The 22,870-nt window shown below is 31.6% G+C and overlaps 1 protein-coding gene and 1 long non-coding RNA gene across 5 annotated transcripts in view; one reads left to right on the top strand and one right to left on the bottom strand.

Annotated features, from left to right (window-relative positions):
• Nucleotides 1-22,870, top strand: part of LOC114343874 (uncharacterized) — a 700,122-nt gene that overhangs the window by 571,271 nt on the left and 105,981 nt on the right. The window lies entirely within an intron of this gene.
• Nucleotides 1,972-5,472, bottom strand: LOC126880577 (uncharacterized). The gene is made up of 3 exons (XR_007696640.1): nt 4,988-5,472; nt 3,789-3,983; nt 1,972-2,140 (listed from the first exon to the last, which is right to left on the bottom strand). It is a non-coding gene; the product is annotated as an uncharacterized LOC126880577 (long non-coding RNA).

Raw genomic sequence — 22,870 nt, 5'->3', positions numbered from 1 at the left:
ATGTTTTTGCCAAAAAATACAACATCGCTTATTCAACCCATGGACCAGGAAATAATTTTAGCAACAAAACGAATATATCGCAGAAAGTTTTTAGATGAAGTAATTGTATGATGAAGATAACACAGAAAATACAAGAGGGCAGCATACTTTGCAAAACAACTGTTACAATTTGAAATCAACAATTTGTTAAGTTGTTGTCTTGCAGGTAAAAAAGTGACTTTTTAAAAAAATTATATCTTGGAAACTAAAAATTATTTTTATTTATAATTGAAACATGTAAAAGTATAGTACTCTCAAAAAATTTCAGCCAAAAATATTCATTTTTGTAGAGTTTACTGCAATTTTTCAACAACAGCCCTTTTTGTGGTGAGCAGCATAACAAGTCCAGTCTCATCTGAAATCAAAGTTTCTTGTAGTTTATACCTCTGGCTAGTGAATGAACAAAGGATTTTTTATTAGATGAGGTCATTTTTGTTTTATAAAAAAAACTACTTTAAAAATGAGAAAAATTAGGGTCAAAAATGTGTTTAAACTTATGTAAAATCTTCAAATTTCATTTTTTTTAATTCCTTCGTTCATATTCTAGCCAGAGGTATAAACTACAAGAAACTTTTTGATTTCAGATGAGACTGGACTTAGTTATGCTGCCAACGCAAAAAAACTTAAACTCTACAAAAATGAATATTTTTGGCTGAAACTTTTTTTGAGACTACCTTAAGTACTATACTTTTACATGTTCCAATTATAAATAAAAATAAATTTTAGTTTTCGAGATATAATTTTTTTAAAAAGTCACTTTTTTTACCCACAAGACCTATGTACCCCCTTAAAAAAATGTTTGGAAGAATATGTTTGATGGCCAAGATGCATACATATATTTAGAAGGAAAGTTCCTGATTTCTGTAGTATAATACATAATACCGAAGAGGAAGTAGCCCTAAGCGCCGGACTCCACTTGCGATTTGTAGTTGTGAAGATTGAACACATTCTTTCAAATAGAAGTCAATCCATGATTATTTAGTCACAAATGGATTAACTTGTATTTGTAACAATGTGTTCAATCTTCCTGATTACAAATCGCAAGTGGAGTGCGGCGGTAATAACACCAAAATATTCCATATAGGTCCATAGAAGGTACACAGACATTGAAAAATTCCTGGAATATCCCCTAAAACATGTTCCCTGAACATCCCAGAAAAATCCTGTGTCAGCATTTTAAACATTACCTGAGTGTCTTATTGGAACATTCCATGAATGTTCTCTGGACATTCAAAATATATTTTGTAGACATTCCATGGATATACCAGAAATACAGTGATGAGCGCTCTAATAACCGGCAAAATAGCACAAAAGATGTATTAAGTAGTGAGATAAAAAGCATGAAACTAGTCGAGCTGGGAAATTTAGCGATATTAACTTAATACATTTAGATTGTATTGATTGTGTACCACCTTCAGACGTATCAGACGAGTTTGGAAACTACCACTGTCACAGTGACAGTTTTAGTTGACATACTCCTCCGATATGTGTAAAGGTGGGATCAATATAACGTAAATTTAAAGGTTAATTTCGCTAAATTTCCCAGCTCGACTAGTTTCATTTCTTTTTATCTCACAACTAAATATGTTGCCCATATTTTGCCGGTTATTAGGGCACTCATCACTGTACATCCTTGCTGATGTGACAATACCTCCTATCTGTTTTTTCATGAGTTTTGTATGAGAGATGGAAAAACATGTTTTAAGGTCACCTCCTGTGTTCATATGTAAGTTTTGACTTGTTTTGTAGTTCATAGATAGTTTAATTTACTACAAAACAAGTCAAAAAATATCATATGAAAACAGGAGGTGACCCTAAGACAAGTTTTTAGTCTCTCTTACAAAACTCATGAAAAAACAGATAGGATGTATTATTACATCACTGACGATATGTGGCCATACCAAATAATACATCCTTGATAAATATAAACATTTTTATTGAACAAAATCTTTTCATACATTTTTTTAATGCAATTTACTGATATTCCTAAATATTTCAAAAAAATGTGTCACATTTGCTTTGTAAACCTTTCTTTTGCCTTTCGTAGCCACATATTCCGTTTCCTTCCTGGTTTTTTGTAGACCACTTCTCTCAGCTGATTCTAAAAAAAAATAAATGGTCATTTTTCTATCCTTTACAATTAACAATCAGAAGAAATATTATTTACAGATAATGATATGCATAATAATAATAGGTTTGTTCTAGCATCAGTTTGAAACCATCAGCGAATAGTGGACCAGCGCGAGTAGAGGGGATCGCACTGGTGACTGTATTATGTTCTTTTACTGACCAACTGTTTGCTGATGGTTTTTGACTAGTTTGACTGTTTGCTAGAACAAACCTAATAATAATGAATATTTTGTATTTTGACAATGACATCTGATGTGGAAGTCAAAACATTAATAAAATTATTTTTTTCAAGTTAACTTTCACATGCGCGTCTTAAAATTGTACTTTTAATACTTATATCATAAATAACTATTAAAACTATCTTAAGAGGAAACAGTATCGATCAACAGGTAGCGAAAATGTGTTCCAAGATTGCAGCTGTAATTTTGAATATTTTTTCGAGATATTTGGCACACATATTCGTAATATAATAAAGAATGGCGGCACAGAGCCCAATTTGAAAAATATATTAATATGTGGAAATTACTTTGTAATTAAATACAATATAAAAAAAACGAGCTTGTACCGCCATTAAGAAGAACAAAAAAATACACTTTCTTCAAATACAACTTTTTTATCCGATTTTGTGTTATTTTGGAACTACTAAAATTTTTTATTTCATTAGTAGTTCCAAAATTACACAAAATCTAGGCTCTGTACCGCCATTCTTTATTATTTTACCCATACGTGTGCCAAATGCCTCGAAAAAATATTCAAAATTACAGTGACAATTTTGGAACACGTTTTGGCTACCTGTTTATAGCTACTGTATTACCTTAAAAGATTGTAATTTGCTAAACCAGTATATTTTACTCTACTACTACTCTACTAGCTACCTCATTTTCCACTGTTTCTAAAGACTTGTTTACATGGGTAGAGTTTTGAGGAGAGTAGAGTAGCAGTAGTACTCTACCAAAAATGGCTTGATACCATTCACATGAGGAGAGTACAAGTATAGTACTGATGCTAGTATAGTGAAACCGATTTTTGTATTTTTAAACACTCTTGATTATAAGTGCACCTTAAATTCTTAATTTTTTGCTTAAGCTCGTTTACTCCAAAGCCCCCTTTGGCATTCTTTCGACGATTTCATCCTCCGCAGCTTGCTGCAAACTTTTATTTCTGTAGTATACACTACCTAAATTCCATAAACACTGGTATTCGCCGTATTATAGCTCTACAAGTTTTAAAGTTTCATCTTCGGTGAACTTCATTTTCACTATTTACACAAAACACAATTCCAGCCAGAATGACAGTGCCCCCATGTACTCTCCTACCTACTCTATTCTGCCATAATTGAGCATGTTCCATGGGTAGAGTGTGCAGCCGAGTAGACATTTTGGCAGTAGTGGTGGTCATAGAGTAGTTACTTTGCCATAGGTTGCTAGTCACTCTACTTTAACTCCAACTATACACTCTACCAGCTATTCTACTGTGCTGAGCATTTTTACAGGTAGAGTTACTCTACTCTATCAAGTACTTGCATCATTACTCTACCCCTGTAAACAAGTCTTAAATCTACTGAATGAAAATCTACTTAATCTACTCTTAATGAAAAATGTCTAAAATCATTTACCCACCTAGTATTATTGTAGAATTTAAGACAGTCCAGTGCCTTATAAATAATTTCAATATGAATATTTTTTCCTTTAATTCTCCTTTGATACCACTCCATTTTAGATTTTGGGGAACTTATTCCATTGTGTTTATAGCCCATATTTATTGAAGGAACCCAATCTGGAGATTGTTATTATCGATTAAGTCGGCTGGTTTTCCTACAAGATTAAAATGTTAACATCTTCAAAAATCGTTACTGTTGTAATTGGGCCATGTTAAACAAAAAGCAACCAACCCTCAGTTTGTAAATTAAGAGAAAATTAACTTTTTATGTTTTTCTAAATATTTAATTTTCCGTCGTATTTTTTTAAACGATAACTTCACTAATCGATAGTTTAATTTTAGAGCAATTTTATCATAGTAGTATCAAAATTATCTTAATAATTTTTTACAAAAAAAATAGCCATATTGAGGGTTGCTTTCTTTTTGTTGTTGGAAATATATCTAATAAAATGCAATCTGCAAAATCCAACCAACCCACAAAATCTATGAATAAAACCGAATAATTTCAGTCAACTCAGTAATATCATACAGTAGAATTTCTACTATTAAACATAATATCAATACAAATAAAAAATATGCGATAATCAGTCAAAACAACAAACCATAATATATTTAAAAAGTAAGATAAACATAGCCTTAATCCTAAAACTTACCATTTTCTGAAATTTCCCGAGCCGCTTTAATTATTTTAACAGTTCTTGATTTAAACATATTTTTCGCATTAAAGATTCAAAGATTTCTTCATAATATAATAGATATAACACAACAAATATTTTAATATTTAAGCACGAAGTAATATTCGTCAGTACCTACATGTAAAAACAAAAAGATGCAACATTCCAGGAACCATAATCGGCATAACAATACCAACCCACTTGGCTGGTACTTTTCGACAGTGCAATGTAATAATATGTTCAGTCCAGTGATACACACAAACAATCCAAGAGGGTTGGTTGTCTTATGCGAAATCTTAAGTGAACTATTGTTAAACAGAAATAATTTGGAGTAGTATTTTTCATGGTTTAATTTTTAGAATGGCTTGGCTGCTTTTTACACAATGTAGAATACACATTTTTAAAGCGATATGTGACATTACCTTGTTTTCCTCAAAAATGTGGGTTGGTTGCTTTTTGCATAACAAGGCCCAATTGTAACTTACCATATATAAAATGATTACAGCAGACAGGACAGGAAAATTTTCATTTCGCTAGTAAAACCTGTACATTGTATTGCATTTAACCATTGTTGTCTCTCAGATGATACCTTATTTAGTTCAGTTTAAAAGTGAATATCTTGACTTTATCACAATTACTTTGCATTTCACACTTCAAAACACAACACCAATGAAGCATATTATCTTTCTAAATTAATACTTCCAGAGAAAATGTTAAATTAATCTTTGTACAACACAAAATTACAAAGAAATACAACTAAAATTATCTAAAACTCATGAAGAACAGATAGAATAAGATTAGTAGCCATATTGATTTAATTTTGACAGCATGGTAATAGAAACGATTATATTTAAATTTGGTAAATATAACTCCGCACGACCACGCAACTCGAAACACAAGTATGCAAACACGGTTGCGTGAAGCGTGGCTCGCAATCGTGAAATTTACGAGACTTGCTCGACCTGTAGATTCTTGTGATAACTACCATTTCCGAAAAAATGTATTTTTAAGGAATTATTTCATGATGAATTCTGAAGGGAGCTTTTTTTCGGGGCTATTTTGTCGGGGCTATTTAGTCGGGGCTATTTTGTCGGCGGGCTATTATTCCGCGGCTATTTTGTCTGCAGGCTATTTTGTCGGAGCTATTTTGTGTGCGGGATATTATGTCGGACCTTTTTTGACGGGGCTATTTTGACGGGGTACCGTTCTTACCAGTTAGTTTCTTATTTAATCATTTCATCATGTTATTGTGTTTTTTTTACCATTAAAACTCATTATCTTGATTTTCTTGATATTTACTATCATCTTCAACTTCTTTTTGTGTTCTGTCCATATGGTTACTAACATTTGCTTCTTGTAATTATTCGCTATAAGGACTGTCGTTTGCGTAGAGTAGTGTTTCATTTGTGTAGGGTTATCCATAATTACTATTACTATTTAATAGTAGAGGACAGCCTTATTTTTCTCCTTGTTTCACTCCTTTTTGTAGGAGGAAATCTTCTGATCTTTATCGCTTGATTTGTATTTTTGCTCTAGTATTTTCATATGTTGATTTTACACTTGTAGATATCAAATGTTTACGCGGGGTTTTAACTGTTTTAAACATTTATCAAATATTTTCTATATATTGTGTCAAATGCAGATTTCAAGTCTACGAATACTACTTCCTCCTGTAAACATTTTTTTCTATTATTTTTCTCAGTACAAGAATATCTGTCTCTCTGTCTGTCTTTGTTTTCTTAGGGCTAAATATTTTTTCTATGACATAGGTATCGTTCTATAGTAGTTTTCTCCCAGTTAGTTCCTATCCCCTTTCTTATAAAGGGCACTCCCGTCAAGATAGGCAAAATTCCCTCACCCCCCGAATTTATTTTATAAATTATTATTACATTTTACGATTATAAATATAACTCAACGCAATTTTACACATCCACCTCCCTACCTCACCCCCACCAAAAATCACCAATAAATTTAAAAATTTCAAAAAATTTACACTCATTGTTGAAGATTTTACAAAATACTTATGTCTATTTTTTATAGACCCCTAGCTTGAGTGTACATAACCTCAAAACACATTTTTGTTTTCGAAAAAAGCCTATATTTGGAGATGACTGCAGTTTTATTTTTTGTTTTTTTGTGTATTTTATCAAAAACTATATTTTTAATTTTTTCATATTTTTCCGTAAGGTGCGCCACCTTTAAAAACCCAAAACCCCGGTTTTTAGGGGTTTTGGGGCGTTTCCCCATTTTATAAACTTCAAAATAGATCGAATCAACGTTTTTATAGGTTATATTATATAATTTGAAGTAACTGAGGTCTTTATCCCAAGATAAAAAAATATTTATCCCAAATTTTTAAATTTTTAAGGGGCTCATTTACTTCAAATTATATAAATATAACCTATAAAAACCTTAAATTGATCTATTTTGAAGTCTATCAAATGGGGAAAATCCCCAAAAACCCACAAATAATATTTTTTCGGTGTTTTGAATGTGGCGGACCTTAAGAAAAATCTGAAAAAAAAATAGACAGAAATCTATTTTCATGTGAACAAAAAGAATTTTCATCAATGAGATTGACTGTCTAGAACTCTCCAAAAAAGCTACCAGAGCAATCTTGAACTTGCTGCAATACCTAAACAACTTTCTCGCCAGTCTACAAAATATATTTTTAATAAACATACAAATCCTAATCTCAATAAAACACGACACATGTGCTGAGTTAAAACTATTAGCCAAAATTATTTTTAAATAGATCGATAGGCATGTGCCAAGATGACGTAATCGGATTGTCTACGAAAATGTTTACAAAAATGTTTAGCAATAGAAAGAAACGACAAGATTGCACAAAAAAAATATATTTTTAAATAAATGCATTCTGAAGACAAATGTAGTTCTAAACAATGTACGCAAGATGATAAAAGAAAACGCCTACAACGCTCTTTAATATTTTATTGGGAAAGATAAAAATAGAAAATAGCATTAATAATTCAAAAACCTTGGATAAACAAAGTGTCTCGAGGGCTAGTTTGTTCTGATGAAATAATATTTCTAGCAAGAAATACAATTATCTAAAAAACACCGATTTAACCAATACAAAAATCAAATTTGTGGAAAAATATAAACTAACATATAAAAACAAAAAATCGCCATCTATGAAAACATTATTTTATCTACTCTACGTCATATGTGTATAAGTTTTTAGTTTGTGAAAACTGTCAATATAGATAGCTGTGCGTGAAGGGTTTAAAGTGTGCGTGAAGTAACAATGTATTTTAAATGCTATTTACTTTTTCGCACTGTTTTTTGGCACACTTTCATACAATCAAATATCCTTAACTTTCACGTTGTCATGGTGATGATATATGAGCAATAAATTACTATCAGCAAAGACAATGACGTCGACTTTGCAAAGTAACAAGACACTTACTCAACACACACACACACACTACACATTACACCTGACTTAGTGATAAGTTATACAATTACGTGGCTAAAGGTTCTAGTTCTAAACCAAGGCCAGAATCAGAGAAAAAAAAATTACTATCAAAAGTTTTGACAGTTTTGTGGTTTGAAACAAGTTAGAATTTTTAAATGTCAAAGTTCTAAAAATTGTAAAGTAGAATTTCCAGTGACGAAGAGTTTTTTCAATTTTTTTATTTTTTGCTTTTTGGTTGATTTTTTTTTATAATATTTTTAATTTTAGTCACTCGTAACTAAAGAAAAGTGTTTCTTAAAAATTTTTTTTCATATTTTTTAATTTTTTACTTTTTAGTCTTACACTTTTCAAACATTAAAATATATCGTCATGTTTCTTAATATGTATAAAACATATGATGTACTAACATAAAAAGTAGTCGGAATCGGCAAAAATATTAAAACTTTATTGTTTATTTATGAAGCATAACGTAAACAATTAACGTAAATAGTGAAATAATGTATAGTTCATATCATTAGTTACAACACGTAAAAGTTTCAAGTTTTTACATTGTAAAAAACAAGAGAATTTAAGCATTTTTCATTAAAATCGTTTTTTTATTTAAACAATTAGTAAACATAAAAATTTTTTTATTGATTATTCGTGTATTGTTCCCGCAAATGTCTGCAAATTTTCATTCATTTGCATTGGAGAAAAGGCACTCAAATTAACGTCTAAAGATTTGACGCAAACTATTGAACTAAATAAAAGAGTTTAATAATATGTAATAATAAAAATGCTTATTTGGTGAAAAAATATGTCTCGAAAAGAACTGTACATTCTTAAAAAAGTATGCAAACATTGATCGCGTAAGTTACATAGTTTCCCAAATGTAGTAACCGTGTTTTAAGTACCTATTCTGTTGTTGACAGAGTTTTAAATAAATATTTGGGGATAATCAACACGTTTAACTATGGTTAAACATTGTCTTAGGAACAAACTGCAGTAAATAAACATTTATCAAAACAATAATTATGACTAGAAAATTACATTGGTTTAATGACCCTTTACCTTTTTTTGATAATAAGAGTGGTTATTTTCTTCTTATATCCGTGTAACTTTTTAATAGTCCAGGGTAATAAGGTTTTTTCCATGACACTTCAACAGCCAGGGTACTGAAGCGTTTTTTCGACAGGTAATACCTACAGCCTGTCTACTTAAGTTGGAAACATATGGGAAACTTTTTTGTTATTCATTTTACGAAAAAAAGTTATTGTTTAAAAAAGTTCTGCATGCTCTAAAACCTAAGATTCAATCATCAGATATCAAATTTTGTCAATATTATACGAGGTATGTCAAAAAATATGAACTTCGTTCAAGAGTAAAGTACCTTTATTTCTCTCAATATCGAAAATTCTTATTATGAAAAGTTGTTTGGAAATAAAAACTAAGATCAAATATGCAATTACATGCTTCTAATTGGAAAAAAATATTTTCCAAATTTTTCTCAAATTTATCTAACTTCGTTTTTATTAATTACACATACGATAACTCTTTTATTATTACTTTTACGAAAAAAAGATATTCTTTATAAAAAGCTCTGTATGTAATAAGGCCCAAGATGCAACCATCAGATATTACATTTTATTAATTGTATACGAGGTATGTCAAAAAATATGAATTTCACTCAAGAGTAAAGTACCTTTATTTTTCAAAATATTGAAAACGGTTATTAAAAAAGTTGTTTAGAATTAAAAACTATGTTTCAATATGCAATTACATATTTCTAATTGAAATATTGTGAAATATAAAGGTACTATAATCTTGAGCGAATTTCATATTTTTTGACACACCTCGTATAAAATTAATAAAAGTTGATATATCATGGTTGTGTCTTAGATTTTAGACCATGCAAAGCTTTTTATGAAGAATAACTTTTTTTCGTAAAATGAATAATAAACGAGTTATCATATTTATAATAATTAAAAACGATGTTGGGTATCCATAAATTTGAGAAAAAATTTTTATTTTCAATTAGAAGCATGTAATTGCATATTTGATCTTAGTTTTTAATTCCAAACAACTCTTTATCATAAGAATTTTCGATATTGAGAGAAATAAAAGTACTTTACCTTTGACCGAAATTCATATTTTTTGACATACCTCGTATAATATTGAGAAAATTTGATATCTGATGATTGAATCTTAGGTTTTGGGGCATGCAGAACTTTTTATAAAGAATAACTTTTTTTTGTAATATTAATCATAAAAAAGTTTTCCATATGTTTCCAACTTAAGTAGACACGCTGTATAAGAACAATTAACTAGTTTTTATGGGAAATAAGCCACAACTTTACTAATTTTTTTTTAAAATCGATTTGGGGGTCGAAACGTTAATAAAATCATTTTTTAGTAAAATTGTGGCTTATTTCCCATAAAAACTAGTTAATTGCAAAAATGCCACAAGAAAATAGCTTCAGAACAACTATAAGAACAAATTGTAACTATATCCTGCGTAGGATCTGGCCGCCATTTTTATTTATAAACAATTTAGTGTCAAAAACGGTCTTTTTTCCATTTTTTGCAAATTAATGAAAAACTGTAAGACTTATGGTTTTCTTAGTACAAACATTACTAAGCTGGTTTTCTTAAAGCTTTTTCAACGGAAAAAGCTTTAAAATGGAGTATTACAAAGTTTAAGACATTCATTTATTGTTAATATAATTGCGAAAAAAGGTCGAAATTTCATAAAAATAAATTTCGCAATAAATATTGTAAAACTAACTACAGAGCTTTAAAATTTTTGTCAAATGAGGGTCGTTTGGTGCTTAATATGTGACAAACATTTCAAAGCGATTCATTCAATTGCTTAAATTTTTTTCAAATTGTTTTCCCATAGAGCATTTTTGCAATAAGTCAGAAAAAAATAATGTTAGAACCATTCTGCAGGTGTCAAATAAAAGAGCATGAGCTAAACTTTCAAATTGTTTTTAAAAAAAGTGAATAAAAATGCATTTATTAGTAATAAATAATTATGTAAAAGTATGTTAAATTTTCCTTGTAAACTTTTTATTTTTTTATATAATAAATTATTTATATTTATTACAAGTTTTCATCAATTATCATAAAAATAACATTACTTGGTAGTTAGGCACCTAAAAACGGTAAAAAATAGATTTTTTTGAAAAAAGTTATTCAATAAGTTTAAAGGATTAAAAAAAAAAAGAAAAATTGACGATACTTTTGCATAATTATTTATTACTAATAAACGTATTTTTTATTAACTTTTTTAAACCAATTTGAAAGTTTAGTTCATGCTCTTAGAATGGTACTGCTGTAGAATGGATTATTTTTTTCTGACATATAATATTGCAAAAAATAGATGTTTGGGATAAACAATTTGAATAAAATTTAAATAATTAAATGAATGTCTGGAATGAATGGCTGGAGCCTGACAGAAGATGCCATAAAACGGTTAGAGGCGTTTGAAATGTGGTGCTACCGACGTATGTTGAGGGTCTCATATATAGGGTGAGGCAGATAACTGGCCTATTAGAAATATTTAGAGAACTAAAGGCAACAGAATCGTGAAAATTGGAATGAAGGGGTTTTGAAGGGTGATCTATTTAATGAAAACATTTTCATCAATTTGGCTCTTCCGGTTATACCGGAAGTTGCTTAAAACTTCGTTTTTTTTTAATGGGACACCCTGTATATTTTTACATTTTTAGATTCTACTCGATGTCTTCTTTCTTAAAATATGCGATTTTGTAATGCTATACAGGGTAGTTTAAAAGCTAATTGCGTTTTTTTTATTCATTTCGTAGCAACTTTCACACCCTGTAGAATTATAGTAGTTGGATATAAAAAACTCTATTTATGTTAAAATGATTTTTAATATAGTCTACTATTATTAAAAATTATTAGTATAGCTAAATGTTAAATTTTAGTATACAGGGTTGGTCGAAACTCGGAATGAGGATTTTCTGAATTTTCTTAAATGGAACACCCTGTATTTTAGTATTGCAATGAAAAGACATTTTATGGTACTTTTTTATTTTTTAAGCATTCCCTATACATAAATGCTTTAATTTGTGCTTAATTGTTAATTGCGCCAAGAATGTTAACTACGTAGGAATTTTGATAGCTCAACCATTATTGGCAATTTTAAAGATCAGTCAAGATTAATATGTATTTATTTCCGAAAATTTATTTGTGATTGAATATTTTCACGGCCAACCTAATAAAATTTCACGTATTTTTTGTTGAAATTAATGTTTGGCTTGAATCACCAATAACTCACAAATTAAAGCAGTTAGGTATAGGGAATGCTTAAGAAATAAAAAAATAGCATAAAATATCATTTCATTACGATAATAAAATATAGGGTGTTCCATCTAAGAAAACTCAGAAAATGCTCTTTCCGAGTTTCGACCAACCCTGTTTAGTACAATTCAACATTTAGCTATACTAACAATTTTTAACAATAGTAGACTATATTAAAAATCATTTGAACATAGAGTTTTTGATGTCAAACTACTACAATTTTACAGGGTGTGAATGTTGCTAGGAAATTCAGAAAAAAACGTAATTATCTTTTAAACTACCCTGTATAACATTACAAAACCTCATATTTTAAGAAAAAATACATCCAGGAGAATCCAAAAATATAACAATATACAGGATGTTCCATTTAAAAAAACGAAGTTATAAGCCACTTCCGGTATAACCGGAAGTAGCAAATCGATGAAAATATTTTCATTAAAGAGACCACTCTTCAAAACCCCTTCATTCCAATTTTCATGATTCTGGTTCCTTTAGTTCTCGAGATATTTCTAATAGGACTTTTGTCTGCCTCACCCTGTATACACCACATAACTAATATAACTATTCTCCAGAGGCTAGGAAAAGACAAAGAAATAATTAACACCGTAAAGAACAGAAAATTGGCTTACTTCGGCCACATTATGCGTAATGAAAAATACCGACTGCTGCAGTTGATTCTACAAGGCAAGATTGTGAGCAGGAGAGGCCCTGGACGTAGACGTATATCCTGGCTGGCCAATCTTAGGAAGTGGACTGGTCTAACGTCAACTGATCTATTTCGAGCTGCCGTAAATAGAATAAGATGGGTCAATGTGGTCGCCAACATCTCCAGAAGATAGGCACTTTTAGAAAAAGAAATGAATCACTTTGAAATTTTTGTCACATATGATGCTCCAGAGAACCCTTATTTGACAAAAGTTTCAAAGCTCTATACTTATTTTTACAATAGTTATTGCAAAATTAATTTTTTTGAAATTTCGACCTTTTTTCGCAATTATATTAACAACAAATGAGTGTATTAAACTTTGTAATACGTCATTTTAAAGCTATTTCGATTTTCTCGAAGATGTCTGGACTAAGAAAACCATAAGTCTTACTGCTTTCCATTCATTTGAAAAAAAAAATGGAAAAAGACCGTTTTTGACACTAAATTGTTTATAAATAAAAATGGCCGCCAGATCCTACGCAGGAAATAGTTACAATTTGTTCTTATAGGTATTACCTGTCGAAAAAACGCTTCAGTACCCTGGCTGTTGAAGTGTCACGAACAAGGTATATTTTTGTCTTATTACCCTTAGCCTATAAGGAGTTGCATTATATTGCGGGTCACTCTTTTATATACTTCTTCCTTTTTTTTTACTGACACACACTAAACTCGGTAGGTGGTGAGGACAATGAGGTATCAATATTAATAGAAATTTAAAAACGTAAATTAAACTGGTTCTTCTACTTCATGTGCCATCTCCTCTAAGATGGTCGGCAACCATCATGGCAGTTCGCACTTTCGATACCGCTGCTCTAAAGAGATCAGCAGAAGTGTAGTTAAAACTAGCTCTCAAATTGTTTAACCAGGAGATGCGTCTTCTTCCACTGGTATGGACTCACTAACAGAATCAACCAATTAAAAATAACAGTATCCATTTCTTTGTGGTGCTTTCTACAGGCGAGGTTAGCGACTACACTGGGAAATTTGTCTTTGTCCAATACGGCTTTAAACAAGGATGTTGAATCAAGGCCGGTCCAATCTCTGATATTCTTAAGCCATGAAATCTCGAAACCTGGCGCCTATCGGGATCCCTTTTTTCTTCATTCTCCCTCTGGATGATTAGTTGCTTGATGCGGTAATTTTAGGTTTCATTATGTGTCTCAGATGGCTAAGTTTTCTACCTTTTATTACCTTTATCAGCTTCTTCATCATCATTATCTTTGCCTTATCCCTATGCGGGGTCGACTTCCCTAATTGCATTTCTCCACACAATTCTATCTTGGGTCATATCAATGTTAATCCCCTTTACCAACATGTCCTGCCTTATCGTCTCCCCCCAGGTCTTCTTTGATCTTCCTCTCCTGCTCCTTCCAGGAATCTGCACTTTAGCTATTCTTTGTATTGGGTGATTAACGTCTCGACGTTGAACATGACCAAACCATGTTAACCTATGCTCTCTCATTTTGGCATCAATTAGTGCCACACCTAGACTTCCCCTAATATACTCATTTCTAATTTTATCCTTCTTTGTCACTCCACTCATCCATCTAAGCATTCTCATTTCCGCCACATGCATTCGTTGTTCCTCTTTTTTTTTTCACTGCCCAACATTCAGTTCCGTACATCATAGCCGGTCTTATGGCTGTTTTATAGAATTTTCCTTTCAGCTTCATTGGAATTTTTCTGTCACACAACACACCACTCGCTTCTTTCCACTTCATCCATCCAGCCCTAATTCTACTGCATGCATCTCCATCTATTTCTCCATTACTCTGTTATACCGATCCTAGTTACTTAAAACTATTGCTTTTTACAATCATTTCACCATCCAAAGATACCATTTTATTTGTAGTAACTCCATCTTTAAATGAACATTCCAAATACTCCGTTTTTGCCCTACTAAGTTTTAAACATTTTTCCTCCAGAGCTTGTCTCCACTGTTCCAGTTTTTGTTCTAAGTCTCTTTCACTATTTCCTATTAACACTACATCATCAGCATACATTAGGCACCATGGAATGCTACCCTGTAGTTTCGCTGTTATCTGGTCCAAAACTAATGAGAATAAATAGCATTGAGCCTTGGAGCAATCCTACTTTCACCTGAAATGTATCAGTCTCTCCCACACCTGTCCTAACACTAGTATAGTGGTTACTCCCTCATACATATCTCTCACAATCTTTACATATTCGCCAGGGACTCCTTTCTTATTGAGTGCCCACCACAGAATCTCTCGGGGAACTCTATCATATGCTTTCTCAAGATCAGTGAATACCATATGAGCGTTGGTCTCTTTATTCCTGTATTTTTCCATCAGTTGCCTTACAATGAAAATTACATCTGTTGTTGATCTGCCCTGCATAAAGCCAAATTGATTATTTCGGTTTCTTCACGTATCCGTCTATCAATTACTCTCTCCCATATTTTCATGGTGTGGCTAAGTAGTTTTATAGCCCTGTAGTTTGTACATTATAACTTCAAAAAGTCATCATGTGTCAAATTATGTGTCAAATCAGTAAAACATACAAATTTCTTCATTGATGGTTTGTTGCCGTTTGTTTCTATTAAATATTATATAAAATTTATTTGTACAGAGTGAAATTCATATGCAATGAAATATCCCCAAAGACGTCACCCCAGTAGTAGAGTTTTTTATATTCTGTTTTGATTTATTATATACGGTGACATCTGGAAAATGTTTCTTTGTTTTTTTCCATGGCACATTACTGCTTCTATATATTTACACTTGTATGACAGCAACAATTATGTTTAAAATTTACACGTTTCTTAAGATATCTCGAGATAGAAAAAAGGTATAGACATGCGGTTTTCGGTATTCTGTTGCTAATTTGGTCTAATTTTGTAATACAGAAAACTAGATTTCTTAAAAGAAAATAAATAGCGCCTCCTAGCCGGCATACTAATAGGCGGTTTCCAAATTATAACTATTACATTGACGAAAAAGAGCTGTTTTCAACAAGACCAAGTTTGTAAAAATCGATTAACCAGAACCGGACTTACAGCGATTTTTTCATAACAAGGTTCCCACTCACCCCCACCTCTTATTTGCACATGTAGACTTAAACTTGTGAAATAAAATATGCGCAGAATTTTATGCAGAATACGATAATCGGATTTCCAGTGCCCTTTCATTAGGCACCTTTTGTTAAATTTCGACTTTTTAATTTTTGATATTCAATTACGCCCTCTAGCGGTGGACTTACAATTATGAAAATAATTTCCAGGCTTTTCTCAAGGCAACTTATGTCATAAATTTTTTTTCCCAAAGCTGTACTATAAACGGTTCCTGAGATATGACCGAGCGCCATTCTTATTGGGACACCCGGTACCTACATACTATGTTAATAAATACTTATTATAAATATATTATACTTAATGTTTATTAAGAACACATAGTGTATATACATTTTACAAATAAAATTATTAATGTTAATATTTAAAATAAATGCATTCTTTTTTGTATATTTTTTTTTGTTTTGTTTTTTGCTTTGTTTTTTGGTTTTGTTTTTTTTTTGTCACTACGATAAGGTGTCAACCCGGTTCAACCCCTCGGAGGTTTAAATCCTCTTAGTGATTTTTTTTCTTTAAATTCTGTTTTAATTATATTTTTTTTGTAATTTTTTTTGTTTCATATTTTTTATTGTTTTTTTTTCTCAATTTTTTTTTAATTTTTTTTTACAAATTTATTTTACAAATACCTATAACTAATTACAATAATATTTTACTATCCGACAAGAAAGATACCAAACAGTCAAAAATGTTCTTTTTATTCAGTGACAGAATAAAGAGAATATTTACAGGGAGTGGGATGTTCTGGGCTATAACTCTTTTAATTAGGTGATTGGTTAGGTGTTTATGCTTCTTGCATTCAAAAAATATGTGGTTCAAGTCACTTTTAACCTCACATTCTTGACAAATATTCGAATCTAATATGTTTATTTTTGACAAATATTCATGTTTCACTAATTGGCAATATCTTTAATACATTTACTTTTGATTGGGACTGGCTGAATGACTATAGTCCAAGGAAAAAAAATGTCATCTGCATAGCGGAAGTTACCCACAAGATGTGGTAAAAGAAGAAACAAAAGACCGATAAAAAGATTAATAAGCCCGATCGTAGATATAGAGTAAGAAAAGGGACAGCATAGCAGCATGAGAGATAAAGAAAGACCGGAAGAACTGAACACATTTCTCTCGGTACTCTTTTCTTACACCGAAGATATTTGGAAATTATTTTGTTTGTCCAACTATTATTGCTTACTTTTTAACAGAAACATATGTCTTATACTGTTATCATTGTAGTATTTCACGTTCACTTTATCTTAAAATCATGGTAGTTCACAATTATTCTTTCATTTGCCCAAATAATAGCTTTTTAACTATCTAATGATTAATTTCAGAAACGGAACTTTAATGTGTAAATCATATGTGCAATAACATTACCAATCTTTTATGAAAATGTGTTTTTTGTGTCAACAACGAACTGTATTGTGAAATGATTTTTATCAAATTAAGGTGCGTAAACAAACATTAAACGATGATCGTGATAATAGACGATACTTAACGCATTTTAGTATGCATCAGTGGTAAAGGCCTGAGATGTCATTTCCAAGATCACTTTCTAGCTTTGGATTATTTAGTGTTTTGTGAATGTTATGTACGTCGATACTACAGGTGAGTTAAAAAACGTGTGCTATTGAATATTTAATCTTTACTAAAAAAAATTACAAAGAAGTAAAACCTTCGTGTTGTATAGTGGTACAAGAATAAAAAACCGCTAAACGCCGTAAAAATGAGTGGCGCATACAATATTCCAGCTACAAAAGATCTGATATGAATATTACGTGGCGCGAAAATGTATTTTCATTTTGATGCAAAATAAAATTTTAGTTTTATTTTAAAAGATTTTTCCATAATATTTGCTAAATTTGAAGTAAAACGCGCCACAAAAGAGTAACTTTGATACAGTTTGAATTTTGAAACTCTTTTGTGGCGCGTTTACTTCAAATTTAGCAAATATTATGAAAAAATCTTTTAAAATTAAACTAGAATTTTGTTTTGCATCAAAATGAAAATATATTTTCGCGCCACTTAATATTCATATCAGATCTTTTGTAGCTGGAATATTGTATGCGCCACTCATTTTTACGGCGTTTAGCGGTTTTTTATTCTTGTATCAGGAGTTTTCAAATTTTTTTTATAAATTAAATGTATGAAATTGAATTCAATTTTTCTCGATTACACGTTAAGCTTTATAAATGGTCGCCTTTGTCGCATTATCTCCCAAATGATCTAGTGTCCATCGAATGTACACTAGATTTATTTCTATTCGAAATAGATTGAAAAAAATTATTGGGATGGCCGGTTAATGAACTTGTATTGCCCGTTGTCAGATCAAATTTAGCGTCGTGGCCACTACAACTACATAAACCATTTCGGGAATAATCGTTAATTTTATTATACTTTTGTAGCTTAATAACTTGTAAACGGCTTAACCGATTTTGTTCACTAAACATGAATTTGAAACGTATTGATAAGTAGTATCTGATGCATCTAAGGACAAGTATAATAACTGAAGCTATTACAGGAATTATTGAGCTTGAAAAACCGTTTTTCCCATAGGAAATAGATTTGATCATACTTATGAAGCCAATAACTTAAAAAATCGAATTTTACCGGATATGAGGTATACACTGTCAGATTCGTCTATAGTCTAGAGTCCTTCTACAAACGCTCAGTTATTGGCGCAATTCGTAGGTTGAAATTTTGAGTAATTGTCGAAAAACCAAAATTTTCAAAGTTTAGTTTTTCAGTTTTTCGGCTACACTGAGCCGTGTGTATGTCTGCTCTTGACGGCTTAGACACTATTTGAAAGCTTAACTCAACACTATTTTTTCTCCGGCGCTGGCGTACAGATTCTTGGCAAATCGATGTTTTTCATTTTCCCTCTTTTTCATTTTTGTTGAGCTCTCAACATTGATATATTCTCAGCAAAATTTAGCTCTTCCGTCTCGTTTTTAGAGATCAAATCCAGACGACTGGATTAAAAAATATAATAGAATCATTTTTTTAACATCTTTTTCTTGATGTGCATATCCGTTACGATTTTGGGGATCATCGTGGCAATCTTTCTTTTATCTACAGCAACTCGGAAAAGCTGCACAGATGTTGTGTTGAACCAGGTTCTGAGGTTCTTTAACCGGATGTTTTTTTCTTCCTGGACCTTACTTTCCAAATATTTTTCCTTGCAGGGTAGCTTGTAGGAGGGTCATTTCGCATAATGTGTCCAAAGTATTCCAACTTTCTAGATTTTATGGTGGTTAGTTCCTCTTGGTTCTTCCTCATTCTTCTAAGGATCTCCTAATTTGTCACCCGGTCAAACCAAGGGATTTTAAGAATTCTCCGATATAGCCACATCTCAAATGCTTCCAATTTTCGTCTCCTTTTTCATTTCACATTTTTATTAACATCATATTCATAAAAATGAGAATTTTAAATATCGTATAAACTTAACTGACTATAAATGCTTTTTCCAGTTAATTAGGAAACACTTAGTTTCTATTTTCACGTTAAATTTTGCAGTGTTTCACAACGAACACCATGCCACTACAAATTAAACGAAACACTTGTGCCAGTCTATTTATCAAGAGGGGCCGTTAACATTTTGACGTAATATTAAATAATCCAGCAGGATACCCTTGGCGCGGAAAGAGCATCGGTCTTAGCACGTAGAATTTGCAATCTGTGGCAATTATCGAAAAGAAAATGAGTTGTTTGCGTTGGAGAGAAGCCAGCAGGGTCAATAGGACAGTTACGAAAACAATCGAACTCGGAAAATGTGTATATTTAAATCAAAAATCTTGATTTTGTTGTCCCAATTTATGAACAACTAATGATATACAACTCCAAACAATTAACGCACCACCTTAAAAATGTGTCATTTTTGATGTCTCAAATTTCCTAAATCGATTTAACCGATTAAAAATACTGAAATTAAAACCCAGCTATAGCCTCAAGTTTTCTTAACATTCTGGTTTTTGATTCATTCCCTTATGTTGGATAATAAAAAATTTAGGTGCCTACTTTAACAACTAGCCATGTTCTTTATCAATACAGGGTGTGTCTAAATAAATGCGACAAACTTTAAGGGGTAATTCTGCATGAAAAATAATGACAGTTTGCTTTATAAACATATGTCCGCAAATGCTTCGTTTCTAAGATCCGGGATGTTGAAATTTTTTTATACACTGACGATTTATTTATTGCTCTAAAACCGGTTGAGATATGCAAATGAAATTTGGTAGGTTTTAAGAGGTCGTTATTGAGCATTTTTGACATACAATTAAGAATTTTGTATTCTCCATTGGCGCGCATACGGGTCATCGCTTTTAGAGCAATAAATAAATAATTAGTTTGTAAGAAAAATTTCAACACCGTGTATCTCGGCAAAGAAGTATTCGAGGAGATACGTTTATAAAGCAAACTGTCAGTTCTTTTTCATGCAGAATTACCCCTTAAAGTTTGTCGCACACTCTGTATTGATGAAAAACATGGCTAGTTAAAGTATCTAACTTTTTTATTATCCAACATAAGCGATTGAATCAAAAAACAGAATGTTAACACGTTGACGGACAGTGTGTCCAATGTATAAGCAAGTGCTGTGACACTATATGTATTTTGCAAAGTAGAATAGGGAAATTGCTGATTTTTTTTAGCGCTTGTAGTTTCTGGAAACAATGAGTTTTTAATATTCTTTGTAAACAGGTGGACGATGACCATGCGTATCATGTCACATTTAAGTAATATGCACCTGTAGATGTAATGTGACATTTATTGACACCGATTTTTTGTCACAACTCGTTATTTTAAAAATGTCGTCTATAGACGTTGTGTCACATTACATCAATGGAAATTAGACGTCTATAGACGTTCTGTCCGTCTACGTGTTAAAAAAATCTGAGGCTGTAGTTGGATTTTAATTTCAGTATTTTATACTACTTCAGTATTTTCAGTATAAAATGCTAGAATATTCCACAGGGTGTGGTGAACTTTGAAAAAAAACTTGATTGAAAAAACTTTGAAAAGTTTGATTGATACACCCGGTCTACAATGACAATTTACCTATCTAGCAACAATATTATTACAGCGATATTGTTAAAGAATAAGGCTATAACATATTAAAAAAATCACTTAAACCGGACAACAGATTTAGGAAATTCGAGACATCAAAAATCACCCATTTTTAAGATGGTACGTTAATTTCTTGGAGTAGTGTAGTTAAAAAAATAAAATTTTAAAAGGGGAAATAAACTAGAATTTCCGTAAATGTATATATCGAATTCCACAGAAAATATCCAGTTTTGTATGCCAAAAACATAGATTTTGAAATTTGAACGGATGCTTTTGGAATCAATTTTTGTTGGTTTCTTTAGTACTTAAATCTGAAGGAAAAAAATAGTGCTGTCATCTGGAACGAGGGTAGTTATTATATCAGGCTTGACTGTTTGTTATTGAATTATTTTTTGATTATTTCTGTCGTTGATCTTTTAACATCTAGGTGCCTGTTCTGTTTTGAGCTTTTCAATAATGCAATAAAATTACAAAGTGGAATAAACAATTGAAAAGACAAAGACGAACAATAAAACGACCCATTATATACCGGGAGATATTAGAAACGATTTTCTGAGTGCTGCCCTTTGGTAAGAGGCGATATATTCTAAAAGGAAAGCTACCAAAAAGAAAAAAGTTTACATACAACCAATGCATACTGACGGTAATAACATATACATACACATATGTCCAAAAGTTTGGAATATTGGAATATTTCGTCTTTTTATTGATTTTTATATATAAACTTTTCTGAATAGTTAAACATCATTTTGTTTCAATTCTTAAAAATACTAAATAAATCTCAAAACCAGATAAACGATATGCAAAAAATTATTTATTCTCTTGGAGTGAACAAATTAGAAAATACAACTTCCATTTAAAAATAAATTAGTAAAGAAAAAAATAATTTTTAATAAAACTAATAATTAGTATTTCCTCCATTGGCCTGTATGCATGCCTGTAGGCGATTTGGCATGCTGCCGATTAACTGGACGAGCTGGGCTTGCGGAATTCTCTCCCATTCTTTACGAGCAGCATCTTTTAGTTCGCGAAGTGTAATAGGGGGATTGTTTCGCTTTTCGATGCGTGTCTTGAGAATATTCCAAGCATGTTCAATAACGTTCATATCGGCGGAATTCGAGGGCCACTGTAATGTAGATATTCCTTCTTCTTCCAGAAAATTTTGTGCTGCTGCTCTTCGATGAGGAGGTGCGTTGTCATGCATAAATATAAATGCATCACCTACTGCCTCTCGGAATAGACGTACAACAGGATTTAAAACTTCCTCGATGTACACAGCAACAGTGACACTTCTCTCCAGAACCAGCCGTGGCGTCCGTGTATCATTGATAATACCACGCGAAACCATAATACTGCCACCTTCAAATGGGACACGCGGTTGGGCTGTTTCTAGTCGGGCTTGTCGTCCTGGGGCCCTCCAAACCAGTGTTTTTCGCGAATCAGATACCAAGCCAATTTTTGACTCATCAGAGAACATCACGTTATTCCAGTTAGGACCATGTTGCACCATTTATGTAGCCCTTTGCAACCTTACTATTTTGTGTTAGTAGGTTAGTTTAGGAACATGTAAGGGCCTTCTATGATACAAATTTACCGCATTTAGGCGGCGTGTTATTGTTTGCCGTGAAATATTCAGTCCTTGCAGCCTAGAAATTTCTCTGGATATAATACTTGTGGATTCCAGACGATTTCTTCGAGCTATCAATGTTATGTGCCGATCTTGTGCTGCTGTTGTACATCGACTTCTACCACTTCTGGGACGATCC

The sequence above is a fragment of the Diabrotica virgifera genome, chromosome 2 (genome assembly GCF_917563875.1).
Source record: "Diabrotica virgifera virgifera chromosome 2, PGI_DIABVI_V3a".
Classification (NCBI taxonomy): domain Eukaryota; kingdom Metazoa; phylum Arthropoda; class Insecta; order Coleoptera; family Chrysomelidae; genus Diabrotica; species Diabrotica virgifera.
The sequence above is the reverse complement of the archived record's forward strand: the minus strand, read 5'-3'. Positions and strand labels throughout refer to the sequence as shown.